The 20108-nt window shown below is 41.7% G+C and overlaps 1 non-coding gene across 1 annotated transcript; it reads right to left on the minus strand.

The window, feature by feature from the left end:
* Positions 1-4962: 4962 nt before the first annotated feature.
* Positions 4963-5069, minus strand: LOC121165436. Its single transcript, XR_005885231.1, has one exon. It is a non-coding gene; the product is annotated as a U6 spliceosomal RNA (small nuclear RNA).
* Positions 5070-20108: the final 15039 nt, after the last annotated feature.

A 20108-nucleotide genomic window follows, 5' to 3' on the forward strand; every position in this document is an offset into this window, starting at 1 on the left:
CAATTTCATACATTTCAAACACTGTTTATCAAATAACAATGAATACTTCATGAGTTTTAGTTATTGTTCCAAGTATTTTATGTGTAAAAACAGCCCTTGGAGCAAACCTCTGTGTTGTGATGTGGCTAATAAAGGACAGAAAGAGCAAATCATGTGGCCAAGGTCACATGCTTGAGCTGGGGACAATCACGTTCCAAGCTCAGGCAAGTCTGGATGGAATGCCTCAGCTCTTGACCACCTGACCACCACTCGGTACTGCTTCTATTAGCTTCCTATTGCTGCTCTAACAAATGACTGTGGACTTCACAGCTTAAAAGAACCTGTTTATCATCTTAGAGTTCTAGAAATTGGGAGTCTGAAGTGGGTTGCATAATAAAGCTGAAATGATAGGCAATGAACTTTCTTAGGATCTGTGAGTTAACAAAACAATCAAATCTTAGAGGGGTTGATGTCAGGTTACCCTCTAACAATACTGCTTCAATTTATTTGTATCCACAGAATACTTACTGTTACACAAGGTGCCCTAGTCATTGGTTCTGCAGTACTTGTGGACCCCTTTGTGGGGAAGCCATCCTGTTTCCTATGCTATCTTAAAGCTGTGACACTGTGTAAGAAGATACACTATTGGTGGGCCTGGAAATAGAGGCGCCCTCCCAGCAGAGAGGTTTGGACCAGGCCTGCTAAGATGATAAATTCCACCAAAGGCCTAGGGATGCCTCTTAGATATGGCACTAAGGACATGTCACCTAACTTCTTGGACTTCAGTTTCCACTTAGAAAAATGGGGACAAAACTATTCTGTCATTGGATACAGTTAACAGCATGGACATGAAAATGCTTGCAAATGATAGAAAAGGTGTGTTCTGATTCCTTCTGCTCCTTATATTCTGCCAGTGGTAAGGACAGAAGTTGATTGTTATTACTCCCAGATTTATTTATTTACAAGTTTACCAGCCCCTTATAAACAGAGATTAATCATGATAAATAATGTGTGTTTATATTTGTTTTACACATTGCAAGTCATTTAACAAATATGATTAAATATAATTGCATCACATTATTAATCCTTTTAATAATGTGCTTTATATATTATATGGAACCATCCCCAGGAAATGGAGGCTATGAGAGATTTCAGTGCTTGCCTAAAATGGATCACCCAGTGATTGTGCAAGGTACAGAAGCAAGACTCAACAACAGTTAGTTCAATAAAGAGTCTAATCTTTATACCGCTGTAGACAGCTGATCAAGTTAGTGGAATACCAAGACACGAAGACATGTAGATTTGCTCCAAAGACTCCTACAGCATCACCAGGGAGTCATTTGTAAAGATCTATAGTCTCTGAGCATTTAACAGGATGAAACAGGAGTGACAAGTCCTCCTCTAGTGCTAATTATGGTCATGGTCCCTACCCACCCCCCAGTCACTGCCCAACCCCCCATTGAGTGGTGGGGAACTCAGATTACTGTGTAGCAATACATTCACCACCATTGCACCCTAACGTTGATCTAATACCTTTTGTATGTCAGGGCAACCCCTTAAAGGTTGTTTCATAGCTGTTCTGTGAAGTGGCTTTCGATGAATCTGAGAAGGTTCTGACTCTTCATATTTAAAAAAAAATTCTTTTCTCCCAGGTACTTGAAATGCCACCGGTAGGGAAAAAGAGAAAGAACATGTTGACTGCTTATGCTTGGTTGGTCCCATTGTGTTTCTTTGCCAGTTATTCAAGCATGAATACTCTTCTGAGCCTCAGCCCTGTCATGGCCAAGTGGGTTTCACTCAGCCCATCATCTTCCTCACTGTGGTAAGGGCTTGTTGGATAAAGTCTCACACTTAAACATTTTGCCCAGAACTTGGCTCTATTGGAAATCACCCTCCTACTGTGCCTCTCTTCCAGCTGTGCTGTCTCACCTTCTACCTGGGCATCCACCCATGCTCTCAGAGCTGCTGCTGCTTGCTTGCGCAGAGCCCTGCTTCCTCGGGCTCTGCACGGGCTGTTCCCTCTCATCTCCAAGGCGGCTAATTGTCTGCTTGGTCTCTTACAATTATGTCATTGTGATCACCAATAACCTCCTTGTTACCAATCTTATCTCCCTTTTGGTCTAGAGCTCTTTCACCTTTCTGAATCATTGGACATCTGAACAACAATCATCCCCAGTTGCATGAATCCTGTAGTTATTTATTTCTTGCAAAATTATTCTCCTGGCTTCCTTTGGTGTTAGCTATGGCCATACCCCTGCCTCTCTTTCTACATCACTGCTTCTGATGAATCTATTCACTGACTTTTGTTTGTCCTTTTGACTCCTACTTTGTTTTCCACTCTTCTCATTCTTGCCTGTAACTCCCACTTCACCTAGATCCTGCTGGATGCCTGAAATGCCAGAATCAAACTTTTCTATGAGTAATCACCTACTGGTCTCTAGACCTGGAGTGCTGATTATCTAAACACTGGGGATTCACTGGATATGACCCACCTCTGGTCGTTATCACCAGACCATTCCCCAAAGGGATACTTGATTTGACCTTTTCACAGTTGATGTGCATTCCTCTTCAGCAAAGCTTCCCCCTCCCCATCTTCCTTCATCAGGTCAGAGGTCAGAAGAAATAGCTCCTAGCTCCTTCTTCTAAGTTTCTCCAGTATTTTATTCAAACCTCTAGTCCTGGACAGGCTGTTAGCGCTCACTGTCTTTGATTTTTTTTCCCCTATGTGCTCCCTGGGGTCCAAAATGTGGGGACAGGCTATCCAGGAAGAATGCAAGCAGCTCCAGAGCCCACGTTACTCACTGGGGCTCTAGAATTCTTCATCTTTCCCATATGGGGGTCTGATTTTACCAAAATCCATAGCTGCACTAAAGACAACCTACATTTTTGTATGGATAGTAGTTTTTTTTCTTCATAGTGAATATGGCAAATGTACATTTTGCATCTTAAAGGGGGGTTTGTCTATGTATTCAAAAGGCAGAGGGGTAGAGACAGAGAGAGGGATATCTCTTTCATTTGTTTGTCAGTTGGGTCAGGCAAAAACTAGGAACCAGAGATTCTATCTGGGTCTCCCACATGGGGGATAGGGGCCTGGACACTTGGACCATCTTCTTCCACTTGTTTAGGTGCATTAGTGAGGAGATGTGTGGGAAGAGGAGCAGCTGAAACTCCAATTAGTGTTCTGATATAGGATGGTGGTGTCACCAACTGCAATTGAACTTGCAATGTCATAACACCTTCTCCTAGAATGTACTCTTAGTTCTTTTCCCAGCTCTTACGGATTGAATTGTGTCCCCTCCTCAAAATCTGTACCTTGAAGTTCTAAGCCTTTTGTGTTGCAGGTGTGACTATATTTAGAGAATATATTTTTACAGCAGTTCAGGTAACATTGATGTCTGCAAGTGGATCCTAACCCAAAATAACTCATATCAGGAGGAGGAGCAGAGATCAAAGTAGAGAAAATGCACAGCCTGTGGGATTCCCCATGGCTGGATGCAGCGATAAGGAAGCCACGTGCAAGCTGAGGGGAGAGGCCAGGGAAGAAGCCGAGCCTGCTGACATCTTGCATCTAGACTTGCAGCCTCCAGAGCAGGGAGAAAGGTTCCTGCTGTGTAAGCAACCCAGTTTTTAGTGCTTTGTTACAGCAACCCAAGCACACTGATCCATTAACTTTGTGCTACTCACCAGTTTTGAGGAAAAGGAATGATGCTGCCTTTGGACATGACATTTAAAAACAACACTTTCTTCCCTCAATTTCTATAGCTGGGTCAAAATCAGAAAGTGGGCCAAATAGGAGATTTGCGTATGCATCCTCAGCCACAGGTTCTTGGCACCGAATGCCTGTAGCATTCCTGCCTATTGCTTCTTTACTGTCGCCTTCCTATGCCCTCCTCCTCTCACCAAGGTGGACTTACTCACATGACAGCCCACCCACTGATGGACTGTGAGATGTGCAGCTTGATAGTGGGGGAGATGGGAACGCCTTGTTCAATTTCTGCCTCAAAGTGGTTACACATAAACAGTTGGGTCTGGAGACTGAATCATCACTAGGATTTAGAAAGGAACTGTCCAGGTGTGCATAGCATGAGTGTTTTGAGCTGCTCTCACTGTTAACAATCTGGTTTCACATACCCAGATGATTGGATGTCATAGACATCAGAAGGAGGTCAATAAACTCAAGCTTTAAACTTTGACGGTCATTTGAGCTGAGTAACAGTTGAATTTTAGCACTGAGTTGTCATGGTGAAAAATGTTAAAGAGGAATAATTATCTTATAACTTGGTTATTGTCCTGCCAACTCCTAGCAGTATCCCTAAAACCTGCTTCTCTCTCACCAAGCCAGATCATACTAAGTCATGCTTGGAAATATTATTTTCTATATTCTTTTATCTCTCTCTATATTTGCATTCATTGCCCATACACAAAAAATATATTTGAATAAATATGTATTCAGTGCTGTTAATGGGGAAAAAGGCACAGGTGGTTTAGTTAGCTATAAATTGCATATTCTGAGAAAAAAATACTAAAGTACCATTCAAGTATTCTCAAGAGCCAGGTGGTAGAGAGATGTTAGCAATAATTATTTTTTCGGTTTTACATATAGGACAATCAAGCCATTTGTTTCCATTATTTTTGTGGACTAAAATGTTCAGCTCATTTCTCTTGGGTAATACCATACATTTTCCCTCTTATTAATCCATAAAAACACCATGGTGCACTTTGCTAATCAAAATTGCACACTGCATAATAATTTGCAATCTAATAAATATAAGCTCCTTGCACATTTTGCCAAATGTTCATGCAATTATTAGAAGTTGCTAATACACAAAATATAAATTTAAAGTAAAGGGAATTATAAATGCATCAAAACAATGAGAAAAAAACTTAAATAGCAGCTTATTTATTTTAAATACAATGTAATGCATTATTTAAGGAAAATTCCTAGAGTGTTTTCTCTTTTTAAAGATTTACTTGTTTGCTTTTAAAAATATGAAATGCTTCATGAATTTGCATGTCATCCTTACACAGGGGCCATACAAATCTTTTCTGTATCATTCCAATTTTAGTATATGTGCTGCTGAAGCGAGCACAATTTATTTGTTTAGTTGTTTGCTTCTAAGAGTTATAGAAAGCGGGAGAAGCACAGAGGGAGAGAGAGAGACATAGACATGAGGCATGGAGAGATGGAGACAGAGAATGAGAGACAGAGAGAGAGAGAGAGAGAGAGAGAGAGAGAGAGATCTTTAATCTGATTCACTCCCCAGATGGCTGCAATGGCAAGGGCTGGGACAAGCTGAAGCCAGCAGCCAGGAGCTTCTTCCAGATCTTCTTCATAGATCCCAGGGACTAAAGACCCATTCTCTGCTGCTTTTCCCAGGCCATTAGCAGGGAGCTGGATCAGAATTGGAGCATCCAGGATACACACAAATATCCAAATGGGAGGCTAGTATCGCATATGATGGCTTTGCCCACTATGCCACAAACCCAGCTCTGAAAGCTTTCAACATATGCAAAGAATGACAGTCCTCCCACCAAGACCAGAAAATTTTCAGGTGGTGCTATTAAATGGAGAATAGAGGAATGAAATAAAGATAATTGTAACTATTCTTTTTCTAATGCATGTAAAAAGAGAAGAGAAAGTTTAAGTTAATGTAAATGGATTCATTCATGTTAAGGACACAGTGGTCTCTCTCCCTGTCCCCTATTGAAAGACGCCGCAGAGAACATACAAATGTTGGACATTGTCTCACTGGCTGTCAATTACATGGCAGGGGGTTCCCGGAATTTGAGCAAACTAAAGTTTACATGACACCTGAAAGTGTCACATGAAGCTGAAGAAGTTTAGAGGACTAGTGCATAGCTTTTTTTTTTTTTTTGCTGAGAATAAAGTGACAGCAGAAAGTTCAGAAACTTGCTTTCAAGTGGGCATGAGCCGGGTGACAAGGCAGCATGTCCAGCTCTCACATGTGCCGACTTCCCACCGATACCAATGACAGTGGAGTGGCTCTGAGTTTTCACCTTGGAATTGATGTCCAAACCCTGCAGAGTGCTAGAAACATTGTGGTGTGTGCCGAAGCTTCCTTCCTCCAAATGGAGACACAGCACTTAACAGGGAGTCAGAACGCTCCAGGTCCCAGCTCTGAACTCCCACCTGCTGAGACTGCTTGAGTTTGTCAGTATGCATATATGAGTTTTCTCCTTGGTGTTAGAACATAAATACTGACAGTGTCACAAACCAGGGAGAAGGTAATCCACCTCATACTGAGCTATAGACGTGATAAAAGTTGACCACCCTCCATCTAAAAATTATACAGTGCAGTGTGATGGCACTGTGGGTTGGGCTGCCACCTGGGACCTCCATGTCCCACACTGGAGTGAATGCTGGAGTCCTAACTTGCTGTGCTTCCTGCCAATGCTCTTGGGAGGCAGCAGTTAATTGTTCACACACTTGGATTTCTGCTCCCATGTCAGAGACCTGGATAGAGTTCCTGGCTGTTCCACTTTCCATCCAGCTCCCTGCTAACGTGCCTGGGAAAGCAACAGAGGACATCTCAGGGCCTAGGGTTCCTACCCTCACCTGGGAGATCTAGAAGAATCTTCTGGCTCCCAGCCCCCATTGTCATTGCATTTATCCCTCCCTCTCTGCTACTGTGACGTTCATTTTTTAAAACTTGCAGAATATTGCATTTCAGACAAACCTCATGGAAAGATAGCAACATGAGGGATGGACATTTGTTACAGTGCTTAAGGCTCTGCTTGAGATGTCTGCCTCCCATAGCCAAGTGCTTGTTGAGTTCCAGCTCTGCTCCCCATTTCCAATTCCTGCTCATTCACACCCTGGGAGGCAATAGGTGGCGACTCAAGTACTTGGTTCCCTGTCACTCATTTGCAAGACCTGGACTGAGTCCCCAGCTTGGCCTAGTTCAGTCCTGGCTGTTTCGGGAGTAAAGCAGCAAGAGAGATCTCTTAGCTAGTCTGCCAGTCTCTCTATTTGTTTCTCTAATTTTTCTCCTTTCTTAGTTATCTTAACACCTATTTTAAAGCTTATATAACTAGCAATAAAATTAAAAGAGTATTAATACCCTTGAAATTGTTAAACACAGAGTAAAACAAAGTAACACATAGAATAAAGCAGGAATAAAAGACATCACAAGGAGAGCTTAACATAAACTAAGAAAAGATTGACAGTAGTGAAATGTTAATAATATAGATGTCAAACTGCTGTGTGAGAAGGAAAGCGTTTCAGACTATGCTAAGTCACAAAAAATGTAGCAATATATTGCTCAGAAGATGCATCAAAAATTAAATGATCCCCAGAATAAAAGTATTGACAGAATTATTGGCTAAAAATAACAAAATAAGTAATATGTGGGGATGTTAGTTTTATATAAAGCAGATTTCAAAGGTAAAATGCTTTTTAGTAATATTAAGGAGGAAGTTTTAAAATATTTGTAAACAGTTCCCATAAAGCATTTTCATATGATAGGCTTTTCATATGATAGGCAATATCATAGCATCAATTACAGGAAGCACTGCCATTATTTTAGGATTCATATGATCTGAAAGGGACAAAGAAAGAGAGAAGGACAGAGAGAGAGAGAGAGAGAGAGAGAGAGAGAGAGACAGTGAATCATCCACCGATTCACTTCACAAGCGCATACAACAGCCAGAGTTGAACCAAAGCCAGGAGTCAGAAACTCATTCTGGGTCTCCTACAGGCAAGAGGGAACCAAATACTGAGCCATCATCTCCTGTTGCTGAGAATGTGCAATAGCAGAAGGTTGGAGTTAGTGTCCACAGTGGAGCCAGAACTCAGGTACATACACCATGATAATAGATGAGAACATCTTATGTCCAAGGCTAGAGCCAGAGCTGACCTTTTTAAAGTTTAATGAATAGAAGCTCATTACAAGGAAAGCTTTAGGACATGCCAACATCAGTGTACTCATTCACTAAACACAGAATTCCAGGATACACTGCAGGCAAGGCACTGGCATTTATTCACGCTGCTGCTCTTTTGGTTTCACCAGGAATGGATCTCTTCCCCTTGGCGGTAATATTCCTCCTTGGAACCATCAGGGACAAATCAAACACCTGCAGGAGCCCTAGGTTCCTGTTTGTTTATTGTAACGTGAATGAGATAGTCTTTCTCCACTCTGCTACACATTGCTGGAGTGAAGTCATGCTGGTTATTCAGTGATGTCCTTACAGTTATGGTTAACAAAAATCAACTTAACTATTCTTGATAGAAGACAGACAGTAGGATAGAGAAGTAGCATATTGGGTACCAAAACACAGGTAGAAATAATCGTTTCAGGTCCTTCACAGCACAGTAGAATCCTTATAATCCATCATAACATGTACATATTATAACAATAATTGGGAGCGTGAAGCTAGTAGGCTCCAAACATAACAAAAAGATAAGGAAATGAAAATGCTGTCCGATCTAATCATATTGTGATATATTCTGAGATTGAAATATAGTGTAGCACCCACAGAAAAGGCGTAAGTGTTGCATACAGGTTAATAAAAAAAAGGAATTCATATGTAATCCCAAAATGTTGCAGGGCAAGACATCAGAATGGCAGGCACAGCAATATATTCAACTATGTTTCTATGCAGTGTGTGAAGTAAACTCATTGGTATTCAGAACATGACCTTCTTGGGTGCTCAATTGAGATATGTCTAAATACATACAAATATACAAGGGGTCTCCGTGGAAGATGCATACTGTGAAAAACTATGCATGAATCTTAAAATGTTTATGGTAAAATAAAATTATTTTAAATCACATTGCCATAAACTTTTTGAAACTTACACTTATGGTAGGACAACCGTGCACTCAAGGAAAAAAGCCATAAGGGTTGGTGTTGCCTTCCAGTGAATAACACTGCAGCCCACAATGCTGGCATCCCATTTGGGTGCTGATCTGGATCCTAGTTGTTCCACTTCGGATCCAGTTCCCTGCTGATGGCCTACCTGGGAGAGCAAGTAGAAGATGACCCAGGTGCTTTGGAGACCCAGATGGAGCTCATGGATCCTGGATTTGCCTAACCCATCTCCGGACATTCTAGATGAAAGATATCTCTCACTGTCCCTCCCCTCCTCCTCCCTTCTGACCTCTCTCTCTTTAGTTCTTTCTCCCTCCCCCTTCTCTGTAACTTTTACTTTCAAATAAAATAAACTCTTGAAAAAAGAAAAATATATAAATATATGAATATATAATATAATCTAATATACCTGTTATGGTATAGATACTACAAATATTTAAAAGAAAACAATTTAGCTTTTTGAAAGTGGATTTGAAAGAATTGTCTGAAAGGGCAAAGATATCAGCTTTATTTGCAAAGTAGATTATTCTATATCCAGAAAAAGCAATAATCATCAACTAGCAAACAGGCCCAATGGAATCAGTAAAAACTCATGAGGAAGTCACTTTAGAGTATATAAACCTCTTTCTATTCTTAATATAGAAAAAAGGACTGATGCACTACAATAAAATGCATCTGATTGTAAGAATAAACCTAATGGAGACATGGGACTGATGTGAGGCAACTACCGAATGAGAACCAATCATGACTGTAAGGATGTAGTGCAGTTGTCAGTAATATGAAACTGTAAACTCTCCTCAATTAAAATATGTCACCTGTCAGTTTAATAAGTCTATGATCCATTAGTTCGTGCTGATGTCTCAGAGGAAACAGTGCAGCCCCTTTGGAGGTCATAGTCCCTGTGATCTCAAGACCTAAGAGCAAGGGTCTGGTTCCCCCTGCTTGAAGGAGAAGCAGACCCCCTGCTGGACCAGATTCATACTAGTTAAGGGACCAAGGATGACTCAGTTGGCCTAAGGCTCATCACTGGCTCATGTGATACACTGGCAAACCCAGGGGACACCTGCCAGATGCCTCGGCAGGACACACTGGACCATATAAGGAGCAAAAAGGGGTGCTAGCTAGAATCTGCAAACTTTTCACCTATAGGCCATAAAAAACATAAACATTCACCCCCTTGATTAGCATGTAACTGTCCTTTCTCTAACATAATCTTAACAGTTCAGAGATGGGCTGTTCTCCTACCCTTCTGAACAAGCTGCACACCATGGAATATGTACCTTTGCTTTCTCAATTAAATTCTGTGACTCACTGTTGACTATTCTGCCACCCACTCTTGAATTTCTTCTTGAAATGCAGTCAAGGACTTGGATCCTGGGCAGCCCTCACTGTCTGGTGACACTAGGAATTAAAGCATGTTTTCAAGCTAGAAGAGCTAAACCAAGGTTATAAAATGTAAACACGAGTGTACTGATGAAGAGGACAAGATTGAAAGCTCCCGAATCCATCTAAGTACTTAAACTTGCAACGTGCAATGTTCTATTGTAATGTAATGTTGTTGAGATGTGTGTGAAATTACCTGGGGGAAGATGCGCTGGAGGCAGCCTTGACAAGTTAGGCCTTCTCATTATTGGTGAGAGAGTCTTTGAGACGTGAATTCTGCGATGTTCAAAATGCAGTTGCAGAAGGTGGAGGGTGGAAGTGGAAAGAGGTCAGGAAAGGTAGCTGCTGATAAACTCTTCCTCTTTCCCGAATGTTGGCAAAACCTTGATTTAAAGGTCCTGGCAGAGCCTCGCACTTACACAGAAAGTCTGCTGGCCGTTAACCTTAAGCGATCTGGAAGTAACAAGTCCATCTCCTTCTGGACCTTCTGCCTATCCCCAAATTAATTCCACTTCCTGCCATCCTGATGTTTCTACTTATAATTAATGTAAATTCATCAGAACCAGATCCTCTCTCCACCACTCCTCACCCCCCAGCCCACCAGCCTCTATAGTGGCTGGCTCAGTAAGCCACTTTCTTTCAAAGAATTCTCAGTCTTAAATGTTTTGGTTTAACGAGAACACTTTTTATTTGGGGAGCTTTTATTTTTTTTTAATTGACATGAAAACCATTCTTTTTCGTTGTTGTACACTTCCATGATTGGGTAAATATTCACTTGTAGGAATATACCACAAAGAGAAAAGTACAATATAGCCAAATGAACTCACCACTCATCAGACTGAGATGAACAGGAACAATAAAGTAGAAATGTGCGTTAATACCATGTGTGATCCTTTGTATGTGCTGAAAATGATGACAAAAATCCATATTGGTGACAGATACACTTCTATAATCCAGCAAACGTAAAACAGGCCAGTTAACAGAAAACAGGATCCCACTGAAAAATGATGCAGGCAGATGTTTAGCATGTCATGGAAGACATGCATTTATCCTTCCCAAGTGCCTTTACATGAGTGGTAAGAAAGTGGTCAGTGAATTCTAACCTTCTTTTTTTCTGGCTTTAAGTATTGATATTGATTTTTCTAGGTCAATTTTGATTATTGAACTTTACTGTTCAGTTTTGTTAGAATAGTCAGGTAGGTAAGCGGGAGAGGACCCCTCTCCTGACCCCTGGGCACATGCATGCCAGCCTTAAGCCTAGGTAAAATTGCAGCTCATCCAGAGATAGACAAAGTGGGGTCAGATAGGCCCTGCCCAGAGCTGGATTCCTAAATAGTCTTGACAGATCTGATCATACTATATCATACCCAAAACAGGCTTCTGCTACCCTTTCTGGGAAACCCCACCGTTGTGTAGAAATTTTGCACCTCTCAGCAGAGATACGAGCAACCAAGGACATTCCCAGTAGCTGGTCAGGGTCATGCTCTTTGGGCGGCTTGCTGATCCTGCCCTGCTGATGAGTACTTTGCTGTGCCCAATTTACTTCCTTTTTTGCTTGACTAAATCTGATTTTGAAGCCTTTCTTCAACAACCATAGTGAGTCCATCTTTGTCAAAGATCTAGTGGTGATATGCCAGACATCTGGTAAAATAATACAAGAAAGTTAAATCCATGAAAAAAAAAAAAAGAGGCGAGACAAACACATCCTCATTTATAAGGAACTACAGGGCCCCCTTTTGGTAACACAGCATGTTAAACCTGTTTGCAATCCTTGAGGAACCAGTGGATTGCCAGCCACTCGCCTTTCAAATGCACCTGTTAATTCTTTGGATGATAGCTCAGGTACTTTAGTCTGTCACCCATGTTGGACACCAGCATGGAGTTGTGGATTTTTTGTTTCAGTCTGGCCCACCCTTAGTCATCACAGCAATCTGGGTAGTGAAGAGGGGATGGAAGAGCTCTCTTCCTGTTTCTGCACCCTCTCTTGTCTTTCAAATGAATAAATCTTCAAAAAAAAAAAAACCAAACAGGTGGGGGGTACTTCAGGACAGCATCAACCAAAATAACTTTCCTCTCTGATCCAAAAGGGATTACTGGCAACCTTTTCTTGTGTACCTTGCCACATATTTAAATGAGCATCCACACACAGATATCCTTTCCTGTGCACCAGGCTCAGGGTTCTCCCTTGCCTGCACCTTGCGCTTGCACCTGCTAGATCACGGGGATCTGGTCCCAGTGGAGTCGGTGGACTTCATTGCTTGTCACGACATGTCCTTCTATTATTATACATGAAACCCACTCTAATCATTACAAAATTAATAGTGCACTAAGAGGTATTTTTATCTCAAAATTGCTGCGAGGAGATATTTCTAATTCTTTTCAAATGATGAAGCTCAGAGAAAATATCATGGTTTTTAAAATGGATTTATATCACTAAAATACTCCAGCAACAAACAAAAAGATCAGTCGTATGTATTTTGGAACTGTTTGTGGGAAAATGTGTCCATCTTTGCCAGCACTGACTATAATATTAAATAATTTAGTTTCTATCAAATTATTAAGAAGTGGCATCTTGTTTTAACTTGAAATGTTTTAATGATGGTTCGAGTTGAATTGATTTTATCCTTATTACCATTTTCATATCTGATCCTATGAATATTTATATCATTTATTCCATTTTCTATTGTCTTGTTCACCTTATTCATTAATTATTCCGAACTCCTTGTATGTTAAGGAAATTCTCTGCTTTTTGATATACATAATTTGTTCAGTTCATTGTGTGATTCATTTTTTTTTTGCTATAGAGATGTTACTTATTCTTATGTATTAATATTTTCTCTAATAGTTTCGGAGTATTTTGTCCTAACTTAGGGATTGCATATAAATATACATGTATATATGCTAGGTATATTTATAGTCATATATATTGTCCATGTGTATTTATATGTGCTTTCAAATAGGGCTGTTAGCTTGTTGACTGTCTGGTATTAGCTAAAGTTAATAAAACTTTTCTCCCTCTAATGCTTAGCCAGTTGCCTTCATGGAATTTCTTATACGATGAATTTTACTATTTAATAGTGACAAACTCCATACTCCTAATACCTCACAATATCTTCATATGTGGTAAGATTTGAGTCCTCTCTTTGATAGATTTTCTTGAAATTTTCTTAGGTGATAGGTAACAAGTATTCTTTCAGAAAATCTTCAGCATCATTGTCAGTTGAGAAAATCTCAGTGGTATTTCAATTTAAACCATATGAAAACTATGTATTATTTTGTGGAAGTTTTGTTTTCATTTTCAAAATTTAGTGTCCCATGTCAACAGATGGCATGATGCTAAATCTTATGGTTCTCAGTAGTTTTCCCTTTCGCTTCACGTGGATTCTACAAGTTTCTCAAGTTGATTCTAAGCTATTTTATTACGGAGGGGTGACACTGTGAATCAGGTCTTTTCTTCTATCTTCTCATGTTTCTATGTTGTGTATAAGAGCGATTTAGTATGAACTGTGTATGTTGGTTAAGATGTATTCCTGTTTTAATGTGTTTTGCCTGGGCTGGCTTGGACTTTGGAAAGGAGCAACCTTCTGCCATCCACACTACACAGGAAACATTTCTTGATTTCTACCTCACACTTTTATCGCTCCTTTTCCCTCTAATTGCATGAGTTTGTATTTGCTGAATGATAAGCATGGAAACGGTGAATTTTTTCCCCTCTGACATTAATGATAAGGTTGTTTTAGGATTTTTATTAAGTGTATTTTTGGCTTCCAATTTAAATATGTATTTATAGTCTTAAGAGATTTCTATTTCTACCACACTAATGTCTTATTCCAGGTTCAAAGTAATGTTTGGAAATAAAGCGAAAGTCTCTTTGCCTCCAGGCCAGTGAATTTTGTGAAATGACCTGCTCACTGTATTCCAAATGCCTCCTGCATACACTGTCAGGGTCAAATGTGCCTCCATCTCATAACACATTCTCTCTAATGTTACCAGTCCAGATGGCAGGAAATGCAATTACACAGAAGAATAAAAAAGCTAATGCAGCACTTTTTATTCTTTGATTGAGAGTTAAGACATTTTACAGCCCAAGCTTGGGCATCATGGTGATGAATGGAAGAAGATCCATCACGGAGTTCCTTTCCGTAGAAACCAGCCTTTCCCACATGTTTCCACCTCCTCTCGGCTACGAAGGGCAGTTCCCAGGATTCACTTTAAGTCATGCTTTATTGTCTTTAATTTTTTTTTTTTTTAGAATATCCTGAGATTTTTCCCCACCCGCCAACTTGTGAGAATAAAACTTTATAGAACGTATAACCATATGCCCAAATTTGAAATCCAGTTTTGGTAAAAAGTTGAGCTTGTTGTTATTACAATGATAAAAAAGGCCAATTTCTTCATCAGGTCGGGGCTAAATTGAACGTGCATACAATCCCCCCTGGATGCAATTACTTCTCATGTAGCCCTTTTAATAACGCCTGCATTTTGTGCTCAAATAAGCTAATCAATAGTAGCTCTGGGAGCAAAATCTTGTCTGAGCCAGTTACTCTTACATGATTCTTATGGATAAATTAAAACTAAAAAGACACACTAAAGGGATCTCCTTCCTTCCGGTTTCTGGGGTCAGGCCCTGCAGAGAGCTGAATAGGTAGTAGAGATTTACAAAACATTAATGGCCCTTAAGGAAGAAACAAACCCCATGGTGATGGTGATATCCTTTGTGGAGAAAGGTCAAACCATGCCCTTTTACCTCTTCTCACTCTGCTCTCTGGGTTTCCAACTAACCAGTGCCTGGGAGCAGCTAGTTCTTCTCCCTCTTTCTGGGTCCGTTGTCTATGGCCTATAGCAGGGATCGGGAGTGTCCAATCCTCGGACACTATAAAGAACATGAAATTACGTGGTCTTGCTCTTCCCAGGCAACCACAGCCAGGACTGAAAATTCAATATATCTACAGCACACAAATTCTTGTGCAGCCACAGAATGCCCAGCGTCCTCACAGGCAAGGCACCCACAGCCACGGGGTTCAGGGATCTACCCTCAGCCCTGAGAACCTGCCCCATTCTTGGAGAGAGCACAGGCATTGCCAGAACCAGATGCCTGTGGGTGCTCCACCTTGGCAGTCTGAACTCAAGGAGTCCTGACAGAGTGAGGGTTGGGATGAGGGGATAGGAGCGCCTCATCATCCTAAGTGGATACCAAGGCTGCCAACTTTAAACTACCTTGGTTGCACACTCACGAGCCCACACAGCTTCTATTCAATTGAAGATGGTGCTTTATCCTGGATGGAGAGAAAGAAACGTGTTTTTCTTTTATGGGGTACCTGCACCTGCTGAGGATCCAGGCTGGACTCAACGTCAGTGTGGTATGCAATGTTCTACTTCAGGCAATATCATTGGTGACTGGGCTACCACAGTCTGATCTCACTTCTCTCCCAAAAGTTGGATCTTCTCCATCCCCAGGCGCTGGGTGTTGTGGTGGTTTCCTCACTCATTCCTATATATCTCTATTGCCCACAGTGCTCCACCATTTCTTTAGACTTTCCACTGCCAGCTTCGCTTTAACAGTCTCCTGGGAGTGCAGTTCCTCTGCTTTGCTTCTAGCTCCCTCTTGTCCAAACCAGCAAGTCTTTCCCTATTTAGCCATTTAACCATCTCAAAATCTCTCATTACTTTTAAGAAATGCAAAAGTATTAGACATAGGCAGTGCCCTCTATAAATATGAGCTTAATTTAAAACACTGTCATAATCTAAACTCGGTGACTCTTCCCAGCCACACAGCAAGGCACATCTTCCCGCCCCACTGCTATGAGAGGGGATGGGAGTTCAGGAGGGAGAAGCACTTTGCTTAAGCCCTTTGCTTGGAAGTGGTAGAGGTGAAAATGGAGGCTGATCTGTTTATTTTGCAATCCCGTATTTAATGATGTTTTGTGCATTATTGAGATATGTGAAGGAATGTTCTAAGCACTCGATGGAATTGCTTTTGCTAGTTCTGAGCAGCGAAGATAAGGCAGAAAGCAGGTGATGAGGCATGGGTTCCCATGGGCCTCCACCTGGGCCCTGCCTCCACCCGTGGCTTGGCAATACCTATTATATGTGATCAGAATCTATCTCATTTTAATATTCTGAAAGTAAAAAGGCATTCCGGGATAGGTTCTGTGGGAACATGGTCGTGTCTCAAAATTCCTGGAGAAGACAAGAAGTATCCCTCTGGGCACCCAGGGGAGGTGGGGACTGTAGCATGTACTTGATCAGTGTGCATTCCAACTGCTCATCTCTTACAGTGTTAATATGCCTTCACAAAATCCCAGGCCTCCAATCCTTTGCCTGTGGCTGTCTAAGATTACCAGGGGAGAAGTCAGAAGGAAGAGAAAATACACTCGCGGCTCTTCTGTGAGCAGTCTCTATTGATAACCAGCACTCCGGGCTTTTCCTAGAGAGCTTCCTTCCCTCCCCAGAGCTCAGGCTTCCTTGGTGATCTCATGAGAGTGGGCCAGGTTCCTGACAGCCCCTCAGCTTGTCCATCCTGCCTAACTACTCACCGGCACAACCTTTCTTTATCAACCTTGTTTTCTGCAAATGGCTTGCTCACCATGAATTGATCAAATTCCAGATGTTTTCCAGATTGTTAGACCCTAGTTTGCTTGCCACACCATTGTCTCTTCTCCTGTTCTGTCTCCTACTGAGTTTAAGATGTCTTGGCAAGATGATAACTTTGGGTTCCAGTTGTGCACTCAGTCCCTGCCATGTACTAGTACAGTAGTCCATCATGCTGGGGTCCAGCCCAGTGCAGCAAGCAGCTACCTCCCATGCCCTGAGCGTTAGGGAACTGGAAGGACTGGTGTTCTGAGGCCTCGTCTTGCTGCTTGAGCCACACAACTCCCAGCACATCCCAGCACAGGTGAGTGCAACTATATCCATGTGAACTGAGTTCATTATATACGTTTCTCCCTACATTGACACATACACATGGAAATTCACACCTTCTTATAAAGCTAAGAAGAAAACAACACTTCACACAGTCAGCAGAATTATCTTGCTAAAACACAAGTCCAACCAGGCTACTTGAGGATATTTAGCAATTATTGTTAACTTGTTTTCAATAACCACTTGAAGCAATGGTAACAAAATTGTTGCTGTGTAGGAAAAGTCCACATTTTTGAAGATGCATATGAATGTATTTAGTAGTAAAATGTCACTGTGTCCCTGATTTCCATTTAAGCATTAAGCCAGAAATACAGAGGTAACATGATTATGCTTCAAATATTTTCAAAAATATGCTTCTTGAATTTCAGTGTGTTTCATATTTTCTTTATAGAAGGCTAAGAAAACAAGGGGTGGCAGGGGTTGGGCAAGCCTGAACCTCCTTGTTCTACTGCTTACCACAAGTGTGAAGTTTACTATCCAAAGAATATTCTTTATACATACTCTTTGGCACCATCTAGAGCTTCTTCTAGAACAATTAGGTGAGGAGGTGTTTCAGCCATTTTCCCAGGTGGCCTTCAAATATACTCATCATGGATTGAAAGTCTACATCTCCCCCAAAATTTTCTGTGCTGATCCTTAGGGTGATGACCCTTGCAGGAGGCATCTGTTGGAATTTCCTGTCCTCAGAGGAGGCCATGAGGGTGGATCTGCTCAATGGAGCTGTTGTCTCCATGAGCGGAGGAAGAGACCAGTCTCTGTATTGATCTGTATCTTGCGAGGCATGGGCAGGGGGCAGTCGGCCTGCTGCAAGCCAGCAGAGGCCCTCGCCAGGGAACTGGACTGACAAACACTTTGGTTTTAGACTTCCCATACTCCAAAACTGTGAGAGAGAAATTCTTGTTACTAGAGACACAGTCTGTGCTATTTGTTAAGGTAGTCAGAATGGACCAAGTTCAGGGAAGCAGAATGCAAGTCCCTTGGTACGGCACCCAAAACCTTTCATGACTGCCCTCCTGCATGTTCACCTAGCCTTGTCTTATGGGTGTTCTGTGATGATGGGGTCAGCCATGGAGGCCCGTGTGCCATGCTCAGCACAAATACTGTGGTTTACACATGGGCTACATTTGTTTGACTGTGATTAGTCCAAGTTCTGTAGTTCTCTCTGAAAAAATGTCCTTTTTCCAATAATTTGCCTAGTGCTCAATGTATATCTATATCTATCTATCTATCTATCTATGATCAAAACCATATTACCTACTACTCCTTCCTCAACCCTCTGAGCAGATTTGGGACCTCAACGTTGCCCTGACATCCTGTGTTTATTCCTACTTACATGCTTGCCATCATCTATTTTTTTTTTTTCAAAAGATTTACAGAGAGGAGAGACAGAAAGATCTTCTATCTGCTTTTTCATTTCCTATGTGGCCACAATGGCCAGAGTTGAGCTGATCCAAAGCCGGGAGGCAGGAGCTTCTTCAGCATCTCTCACACAGGTTCCAAGGCTTTGGGCCATCCTCTACTGTTTTCCTAGACCACAAACTGGGACCTAAGTTGGATCTGGAGCAGTCAGGCCTAGAACCGGTGTCCACATGGGATCCTGGTGCATGCAAGGTGAGGCTACCATGCTGGACCTGCCATCATCTATTATTATAGATTACTGTGTTTCCCACCCAGACTGTATTGCATGGATTGAGTGTCCCGGTGTATTTTTAATGCTTAAACAACTACCAATGACCTTATGCAGTTAGGGATGCTTGATAAATGTTTGCTGCATGCATCAATAAGTCAATGTACCTGTATGATGTACAGGTGTAATCTTGTACACTGATGTAATAACATAAGTAAACCCAGACATGGAAATGCACGCTCTGTACACGTTCAGCCTAGTTTTGCCCTAAAAGAAAGAAAAGAGGAAGGGAGTCAAAGTGCCTTATGGATAAACTGATAGGAAATCAAGAAGACCAAGACTCAGACCCTGATATTCTTCCAGTGGCTCTTAACCTTAGCTGCACAGAAACCTCTCAGGAAATGTTAGTAACACCAATACCTGGATTCTTCTGGAGACAAAATCGATTAGAATTCTGTGTAAGCAGACTGCAAATATTAGTATTTTTTAAGGAAACATTGAAGGTGATTCTGATTTGAGGCAGGGTTGACAACCTCTTAACTCACCTGCTGAAAGCCTCCATATTAAGACCTCGGAGAACAACTTTTATTTTTTGTGTGTTAACTAATGGGATGAGAATTGTACTCCCCAAATGAACTTTGTATCTTCGAAACATACATTGCATTTTAATTGGCTGCTAAAAGCAAGAGATTTTTAACGCCTTGCGTAATAAGACTTGGCCTGCCTCAAAGAGAGGTTCTCCCAGGAGCCAGGGCTCACTTGCCATGGGCGTCCAGGCCTTCTGCCTTCAGCCATTCATTGCCCGCAGAACTGAGGGGTCTGGCAAGTCTCTGATTAAACTCCTCATCACTTCTTTCAGCAACCCCACCAGCATCTGGAAGGAACATGTGTGTCCTTCTCTGGCTTCATCTGTCTTCTACCTGAACTCTAAGTCTTAGAGCTTCTGAGCCTGGGCCCATCCAGTTCTGTGTCTGGCTGCAACTTGGACCTAAGTCACCACTCTTAGCTTATGACTGCCGGTTTACCTGCCTGTCACGTCTTCCTAACTATAAAGTGCCACTGACAGCTGTAAAGTCCCAGGGCCTGCTGCATCTTCTAGGCCTCTCTCGAAGGATCTGTGCTTGCTTCTTGCAGCCTTTCGTGGCCCCCCAAGTTACTTGGCTCAACCTTACAGCATGTCAGTCTCCCTCTGTAAGCATGCTCTTCTCTTTTTCCTAAGGACACCACCTCCATTGGCCTCAGAACCCAACACAGGCCAGTGTGACCTCATTTTGACCCATCACAACAGCTTACAGCCTGTTTTCCCGATAAGGCGAAGTTTGGGATACTGGGTTTAGGACTTCATTCTATTTTGGGATGTTGCAGTT

The sequence above is a fragment of the Ochotona curzoniae genome, unplaced genomic scaffold (assembly GCF_017591425.1).
Source record: "Ochotona curzoniae isolate NIBS_2020 unplaced genomic scaffold, NIBS_Ocur_1.0 contig_883, whole genome shotgun sequence".
Taxonomy (NCBI): domain Eukaryota; kingdom Metazoa; phylum Chordata; class Mammalia; order Lagomorpha; family Ochotonidae; genus Ochotona; species Ochotona curzoniae.